Below are 12149 nucleotides of genomic sequence, written 5' to 3'. Positions count from 1 at the left end.
AAACACCAACAGAGAGGAGTATTGTACAGATTGCATATCTGCTTTTGTCAAGTGCGGTCCTATAATATTTGAGGTATAGTGTAGTAGTCCTCTGCCCCCTCCGAGCTCCTCTTTGCCCCCCGGATCTCCTCCCCCTTCCTAGTTCCTGAGTCAGCATCCTGGATGTGGCCCACAGCCAGCAGCAAAGAGCATCGCTGCACTTCCTGGAGAATACAGCCCTTCCAGTGTGGACAACAGCCGCGGTGCAGCACCGCCCCCGAGTGAGTGAGTGAGTATAGGCGCCGCCTCCCTGGTGCTCCGGCTCAGTCTCCAATCTCTCTCTCACACTATGGCTGCGCTCGGATTCTTGTTCTTGCTGTTGCCCAGCTGCATTGCGGCCAGATCTTCACCCCGACTCAAACTGGACCTGAAAGGTGAGCTGGGGGTCCTGAGGGGTCTGTGTCCTGGGGGGGTTTAAGAGGGGACTGGGCAGCTCCGGCTGTCAGTGAGGAGCGATCCCTTGTTCCCAGGGCAGGCACAGGGTCGCCGCAGATTCTCAGACCTCGGTTTAATATTTTGTCCTTGTTATTTGTGGAGCGATGGGGCACCGAGCCTGGGGTCCGGGTCACCATTCAATCCCTGAATCCACATCTCTGATTATCTCTTCTATCTATCGATCTCTATATCTGTCGATTCCATCTATATACATCTATATATATATTTCTATCCCAGAACCACGATGGAGTTCCCCTTGTCCTCACCTTTCACCCCACCAGCCTCCACATTCAACAGATCATCCTCCGCCATTTCCATCACCTCCAGCGTGATCCCACCACCAAACACATCTTCCCCTCACCTCCCCTTTCAGCATTCTGAAGGGACCGCTCCCTCCGCGACACCCTGGTCCACTCTTCAATCACCCCCAGCAGCCCTTCTCCTTCGCCTGGCACCTTCCCGTGCAAGTGCAGTGTGGTAAACCACTGTATTGTATATTGCCACCTCTGGGTGGCGCTGTGTATGGAGGCATGCCTCAGCTGACTCCACCCACCACTGTGTGGGTTTCGTTCAGACTTGTTCAGTCACTCACGAAGAAGCATGGTCTCTTCTTAGCTAATAAAAGCCTTATTCATCTCTTCTTTCGACTCGTCATCTCTTCTTCGACTCATCACCTTTTATGAAGTAATTGATAAGCGTATCAATTTTATTAGCTAAAAGTTAAATGGCGACACCTGAGGAGCAACAACAGCAACGGATACAGCAGACATTGCTGAGAGCCCTCAGACCACCACGCCTGGACCTCGACCCTCAAGAGGTGGGTGCATCAGCCAAGTTTGAACACTGGCTGAGCTGCTTTGAATCCTTCCTCGCAATCTCACAGGTTACAGAGGAGGATCACAAACTGAAAATTTTGACCGCCCAGGTGAGCCATCAAGTATATATGCTAATCCGGGACTCTAATACGTACGTGGCGGCCCTCGAGCTACTAAAAGGGCAATATACGCGCCCAGTGAACACAATTTACGCCCGACACCTCTTGGGATCCCGCAGGCAGCAACCAGGAGAATCGGTAGGGGCATTTGCACGGGCGCTACTGGCACTCTGCAGAGACTGCGATTGTAAAGCGGTAACGGCTGTGGAGCACGCGCAGGGACTCGCCTGTGATGCCTTCGTCAGGGGCCTCCAGTCAGACCACACCCGGCAGAGACTGCTAGAAAGCAAGGAACCCGACCTGAAGACGGCCATTGCCCTTGCGCTCTCGTTAGAGGAGGCCCACCGAAACCTCGAGGCATACCCCCGTAACGGCGCCGAGACATGGCAATCGAAACCGTGGGACACGGGACCGCCGCCCCCGGCACCAACCGCTGCAGCGACCCAACCGAGACAGCAGCCTCCGGTAAGAACTGCTTCGATGCCCAGTAACCAGGCCCAAAAATGCTATTTCTGTGGCCAGTTAAAACATCCCAGAGCGCACTGCCCAGCTAAGACAGCTACCTGCTCGGGCTGCGGGAAGAAAGGCCATTACGCTAACGCCTGCAAGGGGAAGCCAGCCAGCAGCGCAGCGTGCGGGCCGTGGGAGCAGCCATCTTATCCGCCATTTTGTGTACCCCCGGCCGCATGGCATCCGCCGCCATCGTATCCAACGCACTCAACCGCCATTTCGTCACCGGAACCGACCACCGTCTCGGCGGATGACTATAGTGACTCACTAAGCCACATACTGGCCTCCGTGACGCTGGATCAAGCCCTCCCTCACCATCTATCCAGCTCCATGATGGATATCGCGGTAAACGGCCGCGCCACCAGTTGCCTGATCGACAGCGGGAGCACAGAGAGTTTCGTCCACCCCGACACGGTACGTAGCCACTCCCTCACGATTCTGCCAACGCACCATCGCATTTCTATGGCGTCCAAGTCCCAGTCAATGGACATCAGCGGCTACTGTGTGGTGACCCTGTCAGTAGGGGGCACTGAATATAAAAAATTTAAACTGCTAGTCCTGCCCCGTCTTTGCGCTGCCGTCCTGCTAGGGTTGGATTTTCAGTGCCACCTTAAGAGTGTCACACTAGCATACGGTGGACCCCTCCCCCCACTCACAGTCTGCAACCAACAACTTTTAAATCGCCCGCTGCAAACCACCTGCAGCCTTTCCACATTAAAAGTCCCCCCCCCTCCCCTGTTCGCTAACCTCACCCGCGACTGTAAACCCATCGCTACCAAAAGCAGGCGGTACAGTGCCGGGGACAGAGCTTTTATCAGCTCTGAGGTGGAGCGGCTATTGAAGGAGGGCATTATCGAAGGTAGCACTAGCCCCTGGCGAGCCCAGGTTGTAGTCGTTAAAACCACTGCAAAACGCCGCATGGTAATCGACTACAGCCAAACCATAAACCGGTACACCCAGCTGGACGCGTACCCCCTCCCTCGCATATCTGATATGGTCAATCAGATTGCGCAATACAAAGTATTCTCCACCATCGACCTTAAGTCAGCGTACCACCAGCTGCCCATCCGCCATGAGGACCGCCAGTATACTGCCTTCGAGGCAAACGGCCGCCTCTACCACTTCCTTAGGGTCCCCTTCGGCGTCACCAACGGGGTTTCGGTCTTCCAAAGGGAGATGGACCGAATGGTTGACCAGAACGCGCTGCGGGCAACCTTCCCCTATTTGGATAACGTCACCATCTGCGGCCACGACCAGCAGGACCACGACGTTAATCTAGCAAATTTCCTCCGTACGGCCCAACGGCTGAACCTAACGTACAATAAGGAAAAATGTATGTTTCACACCAAGCGCCTGGCCATCCTCGGCTGCGTGGTGGAGAACGGAGTCATCGGGCCCGACCCCGACAGAATGCGCCCCCTAATGGAGCTACCCCTTCCCCACTGCCAAAAAGCACTGAAGAGATGCCTGGGGTTTTTCTCCTACTACGCCCAGTGGGTGCCCCTCTATGCAGACAAAGCCAGGCCCCTCATCAAAGCCACCTCCTTCCCCCTGACACCAGAGGCGTGTGCAGCCTTCACTCTTATCAAGAACGATATCGCGAAGGCCGCAATGCACGCGGTGGATGAGTCCATCCCCTTCCAAGTGGAGAGCGATGCCTCCAACTTCGCCCTAGCCGCGACCCTTAACCAGGCGGGCAGACCCGTGGCCTTTTTCTCAAGGACCCTCCAGGGCCCTGAGACGAGACACTCCTCCGTCGAAAAGGAGGCCCAGGCTATTGTAGAAGCGGTGCGTCACTGGAGGCATTACCTGGCCGGGAAACGATTTACCCTGCTCACTGACCAGCGTTCAGTAGCTTTTATGTTTAATAATAAGCAGAGGGGTAAAATCAAGAACGACAAGATCTTGAGGTGGAGAATCGAACTCTCCACCTACAATTATGATATCTTGTATCGGCCAGGGAAACTCAATGAGCCCCCAGATGCCCTATCACGTGGTACATGCGCCAACGCGCAGAGTGATAGGCTGCAGTCCCTCCACAATGACCTCTGCCACCCGGGGGTCACCAGGTTTTTCCATTTTATCAAATCCCGTAACCTGCCCTACTCCATCGAGGAGGTCAGGACCATGACCAAGAGCTGCCAAATCTGCGCCGAGTGCAAACCGCACTTCTATAGGCCGGACAGAGCAAGCCTGATCAAGGCCACCCGCCCCTTCGAACGCCTGAGCGTCGATTTTAAAGGGCCCCTCCCCTCCGCTGACCGCAATGTGTACTTCCTCAACATAGTTGATGAGTACTCCCGTTTCCCCTTTGCCATCCCTTGCCCAGACATGACCAGTACCACGGTCATCAAGTGTCTGAATGACATCTTCGCTCTGTTCGGGTTCCCCAGCTATATACATAGCGACAGGGGCTCATCGTTCATGAGCGACGAACTTCGGCAGTACCTGCTAACAAGAGGTATCGCCACGAGCAGGACCACCAGTTACAACCCCCGGGGGAACGGCCAGGTGGAAAGGGAGAACGCGACGGTTTGGAAGGCAGTCCTCTTAGCACTAAAATCTAAGGGCCTTCCGACCTCCCGCTGGCAGGAGGTCCTCCCTGCAGCGCTCCACTCCATTCGGTCACTGCTTTGTACTGCCACTAATGCGACCCCTCATGAGAAAATGTTCGTTTTCCCCCGGAAGTCTACATCGGGAACCTCGCTACCGGCATGGTTGACTTCTCCTGGGCCCGTCCTACTGCGGAGGCACGTGAGGACGCATAAAACGGACCCCCTGGTCGAGCGGGTGCACCTCCTACACGCCAACCCCCAGTATGCCTGGGTGACATACCCAGACGGGCGGGAGGACACGGTCTCCATACGAGATCTCGCACCCTCGGGTACCCCTGAATTACCACCGTTATCCCCCTTACGACCGTTATCCCCCTTACCACTGTTATCCCCCACCACCCCTCCCAACCCAACCCCTGCAGACGGCATGCCAAAGCCCCAGGAATCTTCGCCAACCACCCAGACACCAGACCCGACGTCGGATGCTGCAACACCGCCGCCACCACGACGATCAGGACGTCAGACAAGGCCTCCTGATAGACTTAACTTGTAGTACCCTTCACCCCGCCGGACTTCACATTAAACAAGGGGTGAATGTGGTAAACCACTGTATTGTATATTGCCACCTCTGGGTGGCGCTGTGTATGGAGGCATGCCTCAGCTGACTCCACCCACCACTGTGTGGGTTTCGTTCAGACTTGTTCAGTCACTCACGAAGAAGCATGGTCTCTTCTTAGCTAATAAAAGCCTTATTCATCTCTTCTTTCGACTCGTCATCTCTTCTTCGACTCATCACCTTTTATGAAGTAATTGATAAGCGTATCATGCAGGAGGTGCTACACCTGCCCTTTTACCTCCTCCCTTCCCACTGTCCAGGGCCCCAAACACCCCTTCCAGGTGAAACAGCGATTTACTTGTACTTCTCGCAATCTAGTATACTGTATTCGCTGCTCACGATGCGGTCTCCTCTACATTGGGGAGACCAAACGCAGATTGGGCGACCGCTTTGCGGAACACCTCCGTTCAGTCCGTAAGGTTGACCCTGAGCTTTCGGTCGCCTGTCACTTTAATTCTCCGCTTCACTCCCGCTCTGATCTCTCTGTCCTCGGCCTATTGCATTGTTCCAATGAAGCTCAACGTAAGCTCGAGGAACAGCACCTCCTCTTTCGATTGGGCACTTTGCAGCCTGCCGGACTCAACATCGAGTTCAACAATTTCAGATAATTATCCCTGCCCCCATTTTTCATGCTGTATAATTTTGCCATTCCCATTTACAACATTTTATCTTTCCTGCCTCTTACATAAACACAATATGTTCTTTCAATTACTTCCTCCCCTCCTAAATCCCCCCCCCCCTCTGCACCTGCTTAATATCCGTTACATCTCCAGCTTTTTCCAGTTCTGGTGAAGGGTCCCAGACCTGAAACGTTAACTCTGTTTCTCTCTCCACGGATGCTGCCTGGCCTGCTGAGTGTTTCCAGCATTTTTTGTTGTTATTTTATATATTTCTATTTGTCTCTATCTATATCTGTCCATTTATAGCTATCTATATCTCTATCGATTTATCTATATATTAATCTATCTATATCGCTCTAACAATCTATCTTATCCATCTATACCTATACTATCTATATCTCTATCTATATATTGATCAATCTATATCTTTATTAATACATGTGTATATCTCTATCGATCTCTCTATCAAACTATATCTATTGATCTATATCTCTATCAATCTCTATCTCTATCAAGCCATCTCTGTCTATGTATTGATCTATATTTCTATTGATCTATCTATTCCTCTATTGACCTATATCTCTAACTGCCTCTCTATTATCTATATTTATCATCTCTCTCTATCTATATCTCTCTTTATCTCTATCGATGTATATTGATCTATATTTCACTATCTATATCTAACTATTGCTCTGTTTCTCTATTGACCTATATCTCTCTGTCATCTATATTTATCATCTCTCTCTATCTTCGTAGCGAGAGGGTTCGAGTACAGGAACAAGGATGTCTTGCTACAGTTGTACAGGGCCTTGGTGAGACTGCACCTTGAGTATTGTGTGCAGTTTTGGTCGCCTTACCTGAGGAAGGACGTTCTTGCCATGGAAGGAGTGCAGCGAAGATTCACCAGGCTGATACCTGGGATGGCAGGAATGACGTATGAGGAGAGATTGTGTCGATTGGGCTTATACTCACTGGAGTTTAGAAGATTGAGAGGGGATCTCATCGAAACCTATAAAATTCTGTCAGGCCTGGACAGACTAGATGCAGGAAGGATATTTCTGATGGCCGGGAAGTCCAGAACCAGGGGTCATAGTCTAAGGATAAGGGGTAAGCCATTTAGGACTGAAATGAGGAGGAATTTCTTCACCCAGAGAGTGGTGAACCTGTGGAATTCTCGCCACAGAGGGCGGTGGAGGCCAGTTCATTAAATATATTCAAGAAAGAGTTGGATATATTTCTTAAGGCTAAAGGGATCAAGGGATATGGGGAGAAGGCAGGGACAGGGTACTGAATTTGGATGATCAGCCATGATCTCATTGAATGGCGGAGCAGGCTCGAGGGGCCGAATGGCCTACTCCTGCTTCTATCTTCTATGTTTCTATATCTCTCTTTATCTCTATCGATGTATATTGATCTATATTTCACTATCTATATCTATTGATCTATTCCTCTATTGATCTATCTCTCTATCTTAGTGTAGTTGCTAATGTTTTTGTAGCACTTGATTTGCACACAGCAACGTCCCACAAACAGCAGTGAGATGATCGGATTTTAGTGGTGGTGTTTGGGGGGCGAATCTTGGCCGGGACACTGGGAGAACTCCTCTGTTCTGCTTGGAGTAACACCCTGGGATCTTTTACACAATCGATGCCTCTTGTTTAAATAGTTTTAAGTAAAACTGATATGCTTTGGACAAAGCACATTTACCACTGATGATCACATCTTGTGACCGCGGAGGTGATCTGTTGTAATACCGACGTTACATTGTATCACTGCATGTGGTCTTACCAGACACATTCTGCAAATAGCTCTAGAATAAAGAATAGTTCAGAAATAGGAGGAATCAGCCAAGGGGGCAAATGTGAGGAGTGCATGTACGTAAATGCCTGGAGCATGGTAAATAAGGTTGGTGAGCTGCAGGCACGTGGGACTAAGATATAAGAACATAAGAAATAGGAGCAGGAGTCGGCCATTCAGCCCCTCGAGCCTGCTCCGCCATTCAATGAGATCATGGCTGATCTTCTGCCTCAACTCCATTCACCGGCCCTATCGCCATATCCCTTGATGCCCTTACTAGTCAGAAATCTATCGACTTCTGTTTTGAATATACCCAACGACTCAGCATCCACAGCCCTTTGGGATAGAGAATTCCAAAGATTCACAACCCTCTGCGTAAAGAAATTCCTCCTCATCTTAGTCTTAAATGGTCGACCCCTTATCCTGAGACTATACCCCCTAGCTCTAGACACTCCAGCCAGGTGAAACAACCTCTCTGCATCTACCCTGTCAATCCCCTTCAGAATCTTGTATGTTCTTATATAGAACGAGATAATTGCAATTGTTACACCCCTGATTAAAAAAGGGGAGAGGGATAAACCCGGCAATATAGGCTGGTCAGCCTAATGTCAGTGGTGGGTAAACTTTTAGAAATAATATTCTGGGACAAAATGAAGTCATTTGAAAACGTATGAGCTAATAAATGAAAGTCAGCATTGGTTTGTTAAAGGTAAATCATGTTTGAGTAATTTGACTGGGTTCATTGATGAAGTAACAGTGAGGGTTGTTGAGGGTTTGATATGGACTTTCAAAAGGTGTTTGACAAAGAACTACATAATAGATTTGTTAGCAAAATTAAAGCCCATGGGATTTAGGGGGCATTGGCAGCGTGGATACAAAATTGGGTAAGGGACAGAAAGCAGAGAGTAGTGTGAATGGTCGGTTGTTTTTCAGACTGGAGGGAAGTATACAGTGGTGTCACCAGGGATCGGTATTAGGATCACTGCTCTTTTTGATATATATGAATGACCTGGACTTGGATATACTTCACCTGAAGAAGGAGCAGCGCTCCGAAAGCTTGTGATTTCAAATAAAGCTGTTGGACTATAACCTGGTGTTGTGTGACTTCTTACATTTGGATATACAGGGCACAGTTTCAAAGTTTTCAGATGATACAAAACTTGCTAATGTAGTGAGCAATGAGGAGGACAGTAACAGACTTCAGGAGGAAAAGGCAGGCTGGTGAAATGGGCAGACAGGTGGCAGATGAAGTTTAACGCAGCGAAGTGTGAAGTGATACATTTTGGTAGGAAGAACGAGGAGAAGCAATATGAACGAAATGGTACAATTTTAAAGGGGGTGCAGGATCAGAGAGACCTGGGAGTGTACGTACACAAGTCTTTGAAGGTGGCAGGGCAAGTTGAGAAGGCTGATGTATGGGACCCTGGGCTTTATTACCAGAGGAATAGAGTACTAAAACAAATAAAACACTTCTGGGCACCACACTTTCAGAAGGATGTCAAGGCTTTGGAGAGGGTGCAGCAGAGATTTACCAGAATGGTACCAGGAATGAGGGACTTCAGTTATGTGGAGAGACTGGAGAAGTTGGAATTGTTCTCCTTGGAGCAGAGAAGGTTAAAGGGGAGATTTAATAGAGGTGTTCAAAATTATGAGGGGTTTTGATAGAGTAAATAAGGAGAAATTGTTTATATTGGCAGGAAGGTCGGTAACCAGAGGACACAGATTTAAGGTAATTGGTAAAAGAACCAGAGGGGAGATCAGGAGAAATTATTTAACGCAACGAATTGTTATGATCGGGAATGCGCTGCCTGAAAGGGTAGAGGAATTAGATTCAATACTTTCAAAAGGGAATTGGATATATACTTGAAAAGGAAACATTTACAGAGCTATGGGGAAGGAGCAGGGAATGGGATTAATTGGAGAGCTCTTTCAAGGAGGCTTGATGGGCCGAATGGCCTCCTTCAGTGCTGTATAATTCAATGGTTCTATATTCATTATCAGGTAGAGGAAGGAATCACAGTAACTGAAGCAGAAGAAACTGCCATACAATTTCTTTTAGACTGTATTATGTGTGTAAAAGTCCTGCTCGCGATAATTTTGCCAAACTGAGTATGAGCTGAAAATGGGATTTTCGTCCCAACAGGAGGAGCTTTACCCCCAAGGGTCCAGGAAATCATAAAATGCTGAATTGCTATTGTTTCATGATAGCACACTGTCCTTTAATGTTACCTGAGATCAGCAAATTCAGCACATGCCAGGGAGTGATCCTATCACCTTGAATTGGCTACTTAAGTGCTGGATAAATAGACTAAACGATCCAGACAGCCATCGTCTATGTTTAAGTGTAAGTGAATATTCATAACCTGTTTTAGTTGTAGGAGTGCATAAGTTGAGGACAGTTGAGTAAATGCTGAGATTGTGTGCAATTCTCCCAACCAATCATTGCTGTGCACCTTGCCTTGTGGAAGTATCTCAATCAGGGCTTCTCCAAAGATGGTGAGCTGACCTACATTAGTGAGCTGGCTCCAGTCTCAGGCAGTCGCTCACCCACCACTTGCTATCCCAGTGGAGAAAATATAACGGCTGAGCACATACAGAGAATAATCTCATCCTCCTGTGCTTGCATATTGTGTTTACATAGTGTCACAGTCATGAGAAACTGGGTCACTTCAGTGAATCCTTGATTTCCATCACCGTGAATGCCATTTCTTTCAATTGTTCCTTTCCTTGTCTATTGTGCTCATCATTAATCAGTAAAGCCCTGCTCTTTTATATCTTTACAGATGAAATTGAAGGTCGAGTCAAATTTGACCTAATTGAAGTCTACACGACCACTCTTCGTAATGGAAACACCATTTATGTTGGTGGAAAAGCAGTTCTTTATCAGATAAACTTTGAAGAATCTCCTAGATCAGTAGTAAAGGTACGGTAGTATCAACCTGCTCCTGGTGTGTTAATAGGTTGCAGCATCTTGACCAGTATTCGTTACTTGTTGAATTACGGATGGACCATAGACATATCTAAATGGCAATAGATTGGGAGATGGGGAAGTGCAGAGGGACCTGGGTGTTCTTGTGCACCAGTCACTGAAGGAGAGCATGCAGGTGCAACAGGCGATTAAGAAGGCAAATGGTATGTTGGCCTTCATATCAAGGGGGTTCGAGTATAGGAATAGGGATACCTTACTACAGCTGTACAAGGTGCTGGTGAGACCGCATCTGGAGTATTGTGTACAGTTTTGGTCGCCCCATCTGCGGAAGGATGTTCTTGCCATGGAAAGAGTGCAACGGCGATTCACCAGGCTGATACCTGGAATGGCGGGAATGACCTACGAAGAGAGATTAAATAGTTTGGGCTTGTACTCACTGGAGTTTAGAAGATTGAGAGGGGATCTCATCGAAACATATAAAATTATGGCAGGCCTGGACAGGCTGAATTCAGAGAGAATGTTTCCAATGGCCGGGGAGCACAGAACCAGGGGCCACAGTCTAAAAATAGCGGGCAAATCATTTAAAACAGAGATGAGGAAGAATTTCTTCACTCAAAGAGTGGTGAGCCTGTGGAATTCCCTGCCACAGAGGGCTGTGAAGGCTAATTCAATAAATATTTTCAAGAGAGAATTGGATATATTTCTGAAGGCTAAGGGGATTAAGGGTTACGGAGAAAAGGCGGGGACGGGGTACTGAACTGGTAAGATCAGCTATGATCTCAGACGAAGATCAGCCATGATCTCATTGAATGGCGGAGCAGGCTCGAAGGGCCGAATGGCCTACTCCTGTTCCTACCTCTATGTTTCTATGTTTCTATCTGTGGAGGCGCGTGCATTTTCCAGGCCTGTTTTGTCACATCGAGTGTGGCAACTACCCAGGGACATTTGTTTTGTTATCCGCTGTTCTTGCTTGCACATATTAAGGCCCATTTCTAGGATTGTGCTGCATGCCCAAGAGACTCGGTTTGCATTGGGGAAAGGAATTAAAGATGGATGAGAACTTGGCTCAGATTTATTTAGGAAATTCACAAATGTAGAATTAACAAATTGGTCTGCCCGTCCAGTGACTCAGTGGGAAAATGCACAGCAAGGGCCGGTACTGAGCCACTCCAGTCACGCCTATGCTGCATTAGTTGACCTCAGTCACTATTGCATTTGTATAGCGCCTTTAATGTAAAGAAACACAGAAACATAGAAAATAGGAGCAGGAGTAGGCCATTCGGCCCCTCGAGCCTGCTCCGCCATTCGATGAGATCATGGCTGATCATCCAAATTCAGTACCCTGTCCCTGCCTTCTCCCTTGATCCCTTTAGCCTTAAGAAATATATCTAACTCCTTCTTGAATATATTTAATGACTGGCCTGAACTGCCTTCTGTGGTAGAGAATTCCACAGGTTCACCATTCTCTGGGTGAAGAAATTCCTCCTCATCTCTGTCCTAAATGGCTTACCCCTTATCTTTGGACTGTGACCCCTGGTTCTGGACTCCCCGGCCATCGGGAACATCCTTTCTGCATCTAGTCTGTCTAGTCCTGCCAGAATTTTATAAGTTTCAATGAGATCTTCTCTCATTCTTCTAAACTCCAGCGAGTATAAGCCCAATCGACCCAATCTCTCCTCATACGTCATTCCTGCCATCCCAGGTATCAGTCTGG

At 48.5% G+C, this 12149-nt stretch overlaps 1 pseudogene across 1 annotated transcript in view; it reads left to right on the top strand.

Annotated features, from left to right (window-relative positions):
- The first annotated feature begins 298 nt into the window (after window positions 1–298).
- Window positions 299–12149, top strand: part of LOC147097325 (semaphorin-7A-like) — a 56869-nt pseudogene continuing 45018 nt past the window's right edge. Inside the window, exons 1-2 of the transcript XR_015074356.1 lie at window positions 299–413; window positions 10290–10429. The product of XR_015074356.1 is annotated as a semaphorin-7A-like (transcript). The remainder of the gene's footprint in view (window positions 414–10289; window positions 10430–12149) is intronic.

The sequence above is a fragment of the Somniosus microcephalus genome, chromosome 32 (genome assembly GCF_052327205.1).
Source record: "Somniosus microcephalus isolate GS21.2 chromosome 32, FLI_Smic_1.0, whole genome shotgun sequence".
Taxonomy (NCBI): domain Eukaryota; kingdom Metazoa; phylum Chordata; class Chondrichthyes; order Squaliformes; family Somniosidae; genus Somniosus; species Somniosus microcephalus.
Note: the sequence above shows the minus strand (reverse complement) of the source record. Positions and strands in the feature narration are given on the sequence as shown.